We start from the raw sequence: 12762 nt of genomic DNA, 5'->3' as shown, positions 1-12762 counted from the left end.
TTTGCCAATCGCAGCGATACCTCACATGGAACACTGTTATCATTTGCAGGCGCAACTTACGTATGCGTTTTCTTTTGTGCGTAAGCTCACAGGGACAGAGGAGCTTTAAAATTTTCTTTTTTTTTTCCTATTTATTTTATTTCATTTTTTATTTTAAAACTTTTTAAAAAATAAAATAAAAATCTGATTACTTTTATTGCTGTCACATGGAATATAAACATCCCCTGTGACAGTAATGGCCAGTGACAGGTACTCTTTATGGAGGGATCGGGAGTCTAAAAGACACCAAACCCCTCCCCTACACTTCAAAGTATTCAAAATGCCAAAATCATTTTTAATTACTGACAGTTTTTTAAATCGACACCATTGGCCACCAATGATGGGACACTATTCCTTCCACTGACACCAATGGTGGGGCACTATTCCTCCCACTGACACCAATGATGGGACACTATTGATCTTTTATTGAAAAGAATCAAGCAACATATTTTATACAAAAGTAAAAAACATAACTATAGTACAATATTCCAACAGAAAACAAAGGAATACACATCCATGTGCAGAAAATATACAATATATACATAATCCACTTCCAACATTTTTAGAAAACTATTTACATAAAGCAGCAGAGAGGGCCTAAGAGGCACAACCCATCACCTATGTATGCAGCCATTTATCAAAAACTGAGCATTAAGAAAAAATCTAGGGTGATAAGAGACAGAAAGCCACACCCGGGAAAGAGACTCCTGGCAGTCAGGGAGGCTTGAAACCCCTCCACGCCTTCAGCCAAGCCCTCTGACCCCACTTGTCTCTCTCAAGCGCCCGAATCTTCCCCACCTCATGCAGAATGTCACACACCACCACCTGAACAGGAAGGATTTTACGCCGAAGGGTGACCTGACACCGTGCGTTCCAGGTGTAATAACGGACTACTAAACTAACTAAAAAAAGTGTATCCAAACAAAAGCCCCCACCAGTATTGAATGCTCCGTACACCCACTCAGCATAACCCAGCCTGGAGAGGAAAGGAACACCGAGGGCCCGCCCAACCTGTTTGTATACCTCTATGTTAAAAGGGCAACGAAGCAAAAAATGGTCCATAGTCTCCTCCTCACCTGTACATTCCTCCCGAGGACAACCACGATCCATCCCACTGCGGAATTTCAAATTGCCCCGAACATAGAGCCTCCCGTGGAAGCACAACCAGGCCAGATCCCTGAATTTAAGGGGGACTCTAGCCAAATTAATCAGTCTTAACCCTTCCCTCAAAATTGGGCCTGGGCAATCCCTTAAGGCCAGTGGGTCATGAAAGACTTCGCTCAAGACTCGGCTCATAAGGACTTTCCTCGGAGCGGATCTGAGATCTTCAGCCGACAGTCGCCACTGCCGCAGTAACTTCAGACACGGAGCGACATAGGCTGGGAGCTGACCACGATGACCCCTGAGATTCTTCACTTGGCCACCTTCTTCCCAAAGTCGCAGAAAAGGCCTAAACCAAGATCTAAACATGCCTGCCCATCCAGGAGGTTCCACTGTAAGCATACTACCAATGTTAAACTTGAGAAATAGCAGTGAAAAGAAAAGAACGGGGTTGACCATACCTAAGCCACCCTCCCTCCTGGATAGATAGGTGACATTCCTCTTGATGGGGTTCAGTCTGTTCCCCCACAGCATCTGGAAGAACACACTATAGATCCTAGCATAGAGAGACACTGGCAAGATGCAGACAGGGCTGACATACAAGAAGATCGGTATCAGGTAAGTCTTAATCAGATCAACCCTTTCCCTCAGAGATAACTTCCATCTCTTCCAGTTGACCACCTTAGTATTGGCAACTTCCAGCCTGCCTTCCCAGTTTTTGAGGCCATAATCGCCAGGTCCAAATTCAATGCCTAATATCTTAATATTTTCCTGGGGCACTGGAAAGGTGTCCGGGAGATCAAACCCCTCACCTTCCTTTCCCATCCAAAAAACTTCACTCTTTTCCTGATTGATCTTGGAGCCTGATGCTTCAGAGTACCGTGATGTCAGAGAGACCACCTCCTCCGCTTCATCTGTCCCAGTGACAATCACTGACACATCATCCGCATAGGCAACAACCCTCAAAGGCGGCTCACCAGGGATTCCCACTGGTACCCCACACAACATGCCGCTCTCTAGCCTCCTGATGAAGGGGTCGATTGCAAACACATAGAGCAGGGGACTCAGGGGACAACCCTGGCGCACCCCAGAACCAACCTCAAAGGACTGTCCAACCCAACCATTAACAAGAGGGAAGCTTTCTGCCCCCTTATACAAGACTTTTAACCAATCGACAAAACCACCCGGCAGACCATACTTACTAAAGAGCAACCACAGGTACTCATGGTTGACACGATCGAAAGCCTTTGCCTGATCCAATGCCAGTAAATACTTTCCCCAGCCTGCAGCCCTGCACTGCTCCAAGGCCTCCCGGACAGCTAAAACCGCTGTGAAGGTGCTCCTACCCTGGATCGAACAGTGCTGATGGCGAGAAAGCAAAGACTCTGCTACTGCCGATAGGCGCCAGAAAAGTATCTTCGCCAGCACCTTTCTATCGACATTGAGAAGGCTGATGGGGCGCCAATTCTCAATCATCGAAGGATCTTTACCTTTTGAAAGAAGAATCACAGCTGAGAGTCTCATGGAAGGGGGAAGCACCCCCTCAGCAAGACAACTGTTAAAAATCTCTACCAAATGTGGGGCCAGAATAGACTTAAAGGCTTTGTAAAACTCAGCCGTCAGACCATCCGGTCCAGGTGACTTTTTGATGGCAAGCTGTTCAATTGCCCTCGTCACCTCTTCAACTGTGATCTCTTCTGTCAAATTCATCAAGAGGACATCTCCACAATTTAGACCTGGAGTAGAGTCCAAAAAGCTTTCCATCTTGTCTCGGTCAAGCTCTTTCCTCCCAAGAAGTTCAGCATAAAAAGACCTCACGACCTCCAGGATCCCTGACCTGGACTTTGTCAAGGAACCTGTACTATCCTTAAGGCCAACGACCATCTTAACAGCTACACCCTGTTTGCAGTTCTGGTAAGGGTCAGGCGAGTGGTATTTCCCATAGTCCCTCTCCAGAACCAAAGAGGTATGCCGGTCATATTGACACTTCCTGAGGAGGATTTTCACTTCAGAGATTGCCCCAGGATCTCCTCCTCTTGAGACAAGAATATCCAGCTTCCTCCGCAAACGTTGGTAGGTCATGTATCTATTAAACTGTTTTTTATTGGCTAGGCCCCTGAAGAATCCAGCAATCCTCTTTTTGGTCAGCTCCCACCACTCAGCCTTGCTGCTACAAAAGTCCAGGATGGTCACCTGTGCCTGAAAGAATTCCTCAAAGGATTGTCTAACATGTTCTTCCTCAAGGAGAGTCGAATTTAATCTCCAGATGCCTTTGCCCCTCTGAGGGAAGTCTGAAGCATTCAAGACCACAGATAGCATACAGTGATCAGAGAACTCCACTGCCTGCACCACTGGGGGTGAGAAAGCAGAGGCCTCCTTCAAAAAAAACCTATCTATTCTACTCTGACTATTACCTCGATGAAATGTGAACCCTGTGTCATCCGGAAGGTGCTTAATGTGCACATCCACAAGACCAGCATCCCTAACCATACTATTTAAAAAAACGCTATCATATCCCAGCCTGTCATTGAAGTCCTTCCTGTCCTTGGGCCTAGTCACAGTATTAAAGTCGCCTCCAAAAACCACTTGCCGGGATGTAAAAAGAAATGGCTTGATCCTTGTAAAAAGGCATTTCCTGTCCCACTTTGTGTGTGGCCCATAAATATTAATTAGGCGCAGGTCCTGCCCTCCCACAAGAACGTCTAAGACCATACATCTCCCAATCTCCACCTCAATAACCCGCCGGACAGTTACCATGCCGGTTTTAAACAACACCGCCACCCCGCCGTAAGGCTCGGCCGCAAGAGACCAGTAAGATGGACCATACCTCCACTCTCTCTTGGCCATATGAATATCTGCCAAGGAGGTGAGCCTAGTCTCCTGCAAAAATAAAATTTCAGCATCTAATTGGCTGAACAAAAAGAAGGCCATAGAACGAGCTCTTACCGACTTAATGCTGGCAACATTTATTGTCACCACTTTTAACGGAGGGGGAACCGCCATTTGGGTTATTGGGTGGATTGCTTCTTAGCTCCCCTCTGCTGCTCATCACCAGAAGCCTCTCTCTTTCTTGAGGCCTCCTCCAATTCCATTTCTGAATCAGAATTTTGCTCAGAAGAAGCTCCAGATGTGGAGATATCCCATGCAGAAGCCCTAGAACGGTTGGGGACAGACACTGGGGCATCCTGTCCCTGTCCCGTCCTCACCGCCTGTCTCTTTCGCCTCACAACCCTCCTTCTCTCCTCCAGGTACTGCAGGTCAGATTCAGAGATGTTATCTCTTGTTTTCTTCTTTTTTGAAGTCTTCACAGAAGACTTCTTTACAGAGGAAACCGCAGCACCCTTTTTGGTACCCTCTACCACTCCTGGTGGGGGGGGACCTTCCCTTAAGTCAGACCTAGGAGGGGATGACTCATGGGGCAAGACTGACTCGGGGGGCACAGACTTAGAAGGTTCTGACACAAGAGGAGCGGGTACAGTAGGCTGGGGGGACACAGAGACAGTCACAGAAGGAATACCTACAGACACAGGAGGGTTGGCCACAGACACTGGGGAGGGATCCTGAACAGGACCTGGGGGGTCAGTCACCGCTGAGGAGGATGGTACACCAGGGGCCTCATCCTCCATCCCGTCCAGCCTCAACAGTTCATCTACTACCTCCTTCTCCATGTTGTGCCAGGCCTCCGGACATCGGCTGTAGGGGTGGCCAAGGCGCAGGCACAGGTTGCACCTTATCGCCTGGGTACAGTCCCTGGCCACATGACCCTGTCCCCGACATACTGAACATATTAAGGCTGAACAGGAGGAGCTAAAATGCCCCTTTTCTCCACAGCGGTGACATAGCTTTGGCTGACCAGGATAAAAAATAGTCATCCTATCCCTCCCTATGAAAGCCGAGGAGGGCAGGTGACGGACAACATTCCCATCCCTGGCCAACCTGACCGTTACTGACCAACCCCCGGTCCAGATGTCACGTTCATCAAGGATTTTTTCTAGCCTTGTCAAAACCTCACCATAGTTCCTTAACCAGACCTCTAGGTCCCGAGCAGGAACACTCTCATTATTGAGGATGATGGTTATTTTTTTAACCGTTGATCTCTGCGAAACAGCAACTGGTGCCAGATCTTCCCATTCGGGTCTTGACCTGCACCGAGCTTCATATCGTTCCCAGAACAGGTCAAGACCCTCCGGCCTGGTGAAGCTGATTGTGTACTCCCGGCTCCCAGCTACGTGTATTAGGGCATAAAGGTCATTCGCCCCAAAGCCCATCTCCAAAATCATATCCACCACCACACGCCGTGCTGGAGAGACTGCACCACCTTCCCATTTAAGTATAACGACATTACGTCTTGGACCCCCAGAAGAAGCCAGAGACCCAAGACCGGAACCAGGGGTGCTCAAAGTGGCAGTTTGTGGTGTAAATCTCTGCCTGGAAGCAGGGTTCCTCATTGGCTGCAGCCCTGGCTTAATAACATTACCAGGCGCAGAGCGTACCACCTGAGCAAAAGAGGGCTTATCAGGGCCAAGACCCCACACCGATGTAACTTTAGCTGGTACATTATTATTATTATCCTTATTATTAACTGCTTGTACTGAGCCAGCAGGATTGTCCATTAAACACACATTAGTATTATTATTAGGAACAGCTGTGCTGGAAGAAATGTCACAATCAGTATTCACTATCACAGTTTCTGCTGTAGTACCACAGGTGTCCTGATGCTGCAGTATAGAGACAGCAGCTGTGACTGGACAAACAGCCTTTGACTCAGCAAAAGGGGGGTTAACGGGTTGTTCTGGCTCTTGTAGTTCCTTTGCTGCAATGTCATTTTTTAAACGCAATTTTTCCTCAGTGGAAACATCAGCAGCTGAAGTATTGCTGGATATAATATTACCAGCCTGGGTGTCATTGGGCAAAACATCAGTATTAGCCAAGGTGTTAAATGGCACAAAAATAGTTTTATCAGTCACTTGGGACTTGCTAGGTTTTACCTTATCAGGCACATTGTCAGGAAAGTTCTCCTCACCAAACACCAGCTGATCCGCCCGTAATGGAGACTCCACTGCCTGGATCACTGTCAGCATGCCTCCTGAGCCCTGAGAAGGCAACGGGTTGCTTACCTCACCTTGGGGGGTCAGGGGGTCAGAACTGGGGGTCTCCTCGTCCACCTCCATCTTTGCCATCCTTGCAAATCTGCGGTCATTGCAAAACTTTTCCTTAAAGGGCCCCTCTTTACCTTCCATCATGGCCACAATGGTTTCCTGGTGTTGAACCCGGACCTTTGCCAACTGGATTTCCGGATCCATAGATCCACGGTTGCGGCTGTACAAACCTTCACGTTGCTTTCGCAGACGCTTCAACTCCGCTCTCAGTTTGTAGAGCTGGTCTCTCTCCCTATTCAGGACCTTGATCCCGGCCACCACTCGCTCCCGAATGGACTCGGTATCCTCATCCTCACCAGGGGCAGAGAGATCCCCAGCCATGGCTTGTCCAGGAGCAGGTATGTCATCCATCTGCCCAGGGGATGACTGAGAGCTTCCAGCAGGAGAGGCCCTGCTGGCCTGCATGGCCTCCCCAGATAGGGGCCAGCAGAGCTGGGAGAGATTTTACCAGACTCCCCTCTCAAACAGATCACCTGGAGCAGCTCCAGACACACAGCCAGAGAACCTTCCTGCAGCCACACCCGAAGCTGAATGATGGGAAACTACTCCTCCCACTGACAGCAATGATGGGACACTATTCCTCCCACTGACACCAATGATGGGACACTATTCCTCCCACTGACACCAATGATGGGACACTATTCCTTCCACTGACACCAATGATGGGACACTATTCCTCCACTGACACCAACGATGGGCCACCATTCCTCCCACTGACACCAATGATGGGGCACTATTCCTCCCACTGACACCAATGATGGGGCACTATTCCTCCCACTGATACCAATGATGGGACACTATTCCTCCTACTGACACCAATGATGGGACACTATTCCTCCCACTGACACCAATGATGGGACACTATTCCTCCCACTGACACCAATGATGGGACACTATTCCTCCCACTGACACCAATGATGGGACACTATTCCTCCCACTGACACCAATGATGGGACACTATTCCTCCCACTGACACCAATGATGGGACACTATTCCTCCCGCTGACACCAATGATGGGACACTATTCCTCCCACTGACACCAATGATGGGACACTATTCCTCCCACTGACACCAATGATGGGGCACTATTCCTCTCACTGATACCAATGATGGGGCACTATTCCTCCCACTGATACCAATGATGGGACACTATTCCTCCCACTGACACCAATGATGGGACACTATTCCTCCCACTGACACCAATGATGGGACACTATTCCTCCCACTGACACCAATGATGGGACACTATTCCTCCCACTGACACCAATGATGGGACACTATTCCTCCCACTGACACCAATGATGGGACACTATTCCTCCCACTGATACCAATGATGGGACACTATTCCTCCCACTGATACCAATGATGGGGCACTATTCCTCCCACTGACACCAATGATGGGACACTATTCCTCCCACTGACACCAATGATGGGACACTATTCCTCCCACTGACACCAATGATGGGACACTATTCCTCCCACTGACACCAATGATGGGACACTATTCCTCCCACTGACACCAATGATGGGACACTATTCCTCCCACTGATACCAATGATGGGGCACTATTCCTCCCACTGACACCAATGATGGGACACTATTCCTCCCACTGACACCAATGATGGGAAACTATTCCTCCCACTGACACCAATGATGGGACACTATTCCTCCACTGACACCAACGATGGGCCACCATTCCTCCCACTGACACCAATGATGGGGCACTATTCCTCCCACTGACACCAATGATGGGACACTATTCCTCCACTGACACCAACGATGGGCCACCATTCCTCCCACTGACACCAATGATGGGACACTATTCCTCCCACTGACACCAATGATGGGACACTATTCCTCCCACTAACACCAATGATGGGGCACTATTCCTCCCACTGACACCAATGATATTTGACAAATATTGACTGACAAATATTTATATTTATTTATTATTAGATGATGGTGTTTTCGCAGGGGTCCTGGATTTTGCCTATTTGGTGATGGTAAAATGACTGGGGTCCTAGTAGTTCCATGTTCGGTGATGGTGTTCTGACTGGGGTCCTGGTAGTTGCCTATTTGGTGATAGAGTTATGGCTGAGGCCCTGGATTTTTCCTGTTCGGTGATGGTGTTATGGCTGAGTACCTTGAGATAGTGATGGGATCTGCACTGTCCGTGCGTCACTTCGGGATCACCATTCCACAGATGGCCCGAATACAGCCTAGGCTTTCCCCCATCTGGATTGTTCTCTGATTAATCCCACCTGACCCGACCTATTCAGTATCTCCAAAACAACTGCATGTGTCCGAGGAGAATCTTCCGGAGAGGTTCTGTAAATGCTGCCCTTCTCCAATACAATGGGCCTCTAATTGGTGATTTCATAGCAACTGGGCTGCCTTGTGAGGCATGCAATGCAAGCCAGAGGGGGCCGCTTTGTTGGCAGAACAATAGGGTCATTACTGTGCGTCTCCCGCGGTGTCAGCCCATCCATCCCATGACTGTTTTACCCCCAGCACAGATAGAGGGGCACGTTCTATTGTCTCTGCTCTTGTAACTGGCTGATCCCTGGCCGGGTGACGCACTTCACCCAAATTCCTCACATCACACAGCTGGGGGCTGACACTTCCCTCCCGGTGATGGATCACTACCAGCTACTGATATATTTACATCAAACCAGAGTAAGGAGGAGAAATGTACAGAAGTGTGACAACGTTAAAAAAGACTTCCACCAAGATCTCCATGTTCCTATAATGAGACCTAACCTCCTAATCTTTGTAGAAATCGCCCAGGACTTTTTATATGGAAAATGTTCCGAGTCTCTCAGGAGCACAGACCTGGCCGGATGTAGGTTTCTGGTGCTCTGTGTCTGATACCTTGTAGAAGATAACGCTCTATTCTAACCGTTTTAAAAAGTTGAAGTAAACTAAACTGACCACATCTGCAGACAACGTGTTCCGATGGCCAGATTAGGCAAGCTATGTATGTGTATAGGCCATTCCGGACAGAACCCAGACAAGCATTTTTGGAGGAATGAAATGATTGGCTGTGATGGGCTATTGTCATTGTTTTCCCCAAGATAAGGGAGTTCTTGGGTTCTACTCCATTCCTCCTCTGTAGGCCAGAACATGCTCATTCCTGGGATGTCTCAACTCATTAGAATGGTCTTGAGTGTCTAGAAATCGAGGGACATGGCTGTCAACCACCTAAAGTCTGCAGGTACCAGAAACATGTAATAATAACTAATAAGCCACAACTGCAGACACTGATTGGCCTCCATCGGATATGGTTATTCCGAATTTTACAAATCCCATCAGACCCCCCCAACTCTCCACTGGGTTTCACTGAGCTGCTGTCAGTCATCCTGACACATAGACACCAAGAGACTGCGGCTCCTTCATTCCTTATACTGGTTATATAGTTCTCAACCAGGGTTCCTCCAGAGGGTGCTGGGGGTTGTGGCTGATTGACCTCCTATCAGAATGTACCTGCAAATTCCAAGTTCAATGGCATTTGGCAGATGTTATTAGCTGTCTGTAAGGGGAACATTCCACTGACCACCAATGTAAAGGACATTCTTCCCACTGACCACCAATGTAAGGAACATTCTTCCCACTGACCTCCAATGTAAGGAACATTCTTCCCACTGACCACCAATGTAAGGGACATTCTTCCCACTGACCACCAATGTAAGGGACATTCTTCCCACTGACCACCAATGTAAGGGACATTCTTCCCACTGACCACCAATGTAAGGGATATTCTTCCCACTGACCACCAATGTAAGGAACATTCTTCCCACTGACCACCAATGTAAGGGACATTCTTCCCACTGACCACCAATGTAAGGGACATTCTTCCCTCTGACCACCAACGTAAGGGACATTCTTCTCACTGACCACCAACGTAAGGGACATTCTTCCCACTGACCAGTGTGACCACCAATGTAAGAGACATTCTTCCCACTGGCCACCAATGTAAGGGACATTCTTCCCACTGGCCACTAATCTAATGGACATTCTTCTCACTGACCACCAATGTAAGGGACATTCTTCTCACTGACCACCAATGTAAGGGACATTCTTCCCACTGACCACCAATGTAAGGAACATTCTTCCCACTGACCACCAATCTAAGGGACATTCTTCCCACTGACCACCAATGTAAGGGACATACTTCCCAATTTTGTTTATTAAAAGTCTTGCAATCAATAAGCATAAAATCAATATACATAAATAAATATATACATATTTACATGAAAAGGGGAAAAAAAATACATAGCAAATTCTGCTCTCAAATAAAGACTGCCTTTACAGCAAAAACAAAACTCACATCATGAAACACATCAGTACCGGGAAAAATAATCTTAATAAGACTCACACCACCACACCAGACATCAAACCTGCGAGGTCAAGAAACAAAACCACTCCCATTATGCATGCAGCCCTTCTTCAAAAATGAAGATTTTAACCAACAAAAACTAAGGGCGTGAAAGAAATAGCATAGGAAAAAAGCTTTTCACCCAGAGATGGACAGTTCACCAAAAGCAGGTCTGATATTCCTCCATGCCCTTATCCAGACCGCTCGAGGCTCCCTGCCCTTCTCAAGACCCCAAATCTTCCCAACCTCACCCAGAATATCGTACACCACCACCTCGACAGGGAGGACTTTCTTCCGCAGGGTAATCTGGCACCGTGCATTCCACGTGAAGTAATGGACAACTATACTAACTAGAAAAAGTGTATCCAAATCAAAATCCCAGCAAGTCGGGAATGCCCCGTACACCCACTCCGCATAACTCATGCGATAGAGAAAGGGGATGCCTAGAGCCCTCCCCACCCTTTTATAAACCTCTATGTTAAAGGGACACTGGAGCAAAAAGTGGTCCATAGACTCCACTTTACCAACACACTCCGCTCTAGAACAGTCCCGATCATCTACAGGGCGATGCTTCAGGTTCCCTCTCATATAGAGCCTTCCATGGAAAGCGAGCCAGGCTTGATCCCTAAACTTCAAAGGGATTCTTCCTAAGTTAATTAAACTCAACCCCTCCCTCATTACGGGGCCTGGGCAATCCCTTAAGGTCAGTGACACACTGAAAGCAGAGCCCAAAATCCTATTCTCCAGAAGCTTTCTGGGGAGGGACTTGATATCCCCCACTGTCACCTGCCACTGCCTAAGTATTTTCAGACACGGGGCAACATAAGCCGGAAGCTTGCCATGTCAGACTCTCAGACTTTTCACTGGGCCGCCATCTTCCCAGCATCGCAGAAAAGGCCTAAACCAAGATTGAAAAATACCCACCCATCCCGGCGGGGTCTCTGCTAACATATTACCAAGATTATACTTTAAAAAGAGCAGAGAAAAGAAAACTATAGGGTTGACCATTCCTAGAACACCCTCCCGCCTGGACAGGTAAGTTACATTGCGTTTGATCAGGTTCAGCCTATTTCCCCATAACAGTTGGAAAAAGCAGCTGTACACCCTTGCATAGAGAGATTCCGGCAAGATACAGACAAAGCTGACATATAAAAAGATTGGGATCAGGTAAGTTTTAATCAAGTCAACCCTTTCCCTCAAGGAAAGTTTTCATTTCTTCCAGCTTGCCACCTTGGCATTGGCATTCAACAACCTGCTTTCCCAATTTCGATGACCATAGTCACCAGGACCAAATTTGATGCCCAACACTTTAATTTCCTGCTGGGGCTCTGGGAAGGCATCCGGAAGTTCGAAGCTTTCACCCTCCTCACCCATCCAGAAAACTTCACTCTTTTCATGATTGATTTTAGAGCCAGAAGCCTCCATGTACTGCTCTATCACAGAGACCACCTACTGCGCCTCCTCAATCCCAGAGATACATCATTGGCATAGGCCACGACCTTCAAAGGTGGCACACCAGCAATGCCCAAAGGCAACCCACACAACGATCCACCCTCTAACCTTCTTATGAAGGGGTCGATTGCGAATACATATAGCAGGGGGCTCAAAGGACACCCCCTGGCGCACACCAGAGCCAACCTCAAAAGGCCGTCCAACCCAACCATTAACAAGTGGGAAGCTCTCAGCCCCTTTATATAATGTTTTCAGCCAATCAATAAACCTCCCCTGCAGGCCGTATCTACCAAGTAGCAAATACAGGTACTCATGATTGACTCGATCAAAAGCCTTCGCCTGATCCAATGCCAGGGACATTCTTCCGACTGACCACCAATGTAAGGGACATTCTTCCCACTGACCAGTGTGACCACCAATGTAAGGAGCATGCTTCCCACTGGCCACCAATGTAAGGGACATTCTTCTCATTGACCACCAATCTAAGGGACATTCTTCCCACTGACCACCAATGTAAGGGACATTCTTCCCACTGACCAGTGTGACCATCAATGTAAGGGACATTCTTCTCACTGACCACCAATGTAAGGGGCATTCTTTCGACTGACCACCAATGTAAGGGACATTCTTATCATT

At 47.9% G+C, this 12762-nt stretch overlaps 1 protein-coding gene across 1 annotated transcript in view; it reads left to right on the top strand.

Moving 5' to 3' along the window:
- CCDC24 (coiled-coil domain containing 24) overlaps positions 1-12762 on the top strand; it is an 83627-nt gene that overhangs the window by 27557 nt on the left and 43308 nt on the right. The gene's annotated exons all lie outside the window — the stretch shown is intronic.

The sequence above is a fragment of the Pelophylax lessonae genome, assembly GCF_965119305.1.
Source record: "Pelophylax lessonae genome assembly, chromosome: 8".
Taxonomy (NCBI): domain Eukaryota; kingdom Metazoa; phylum Chordata; class Amphibia; order Anura; family Ranidae; genus Pelophylax; species Pelophylax lessonae.
The sequence above is the reverse complement of the archived record's forward strand: the minus strand, read 5'-3'. Positions and strand labels throughout refer to the sequence as shown.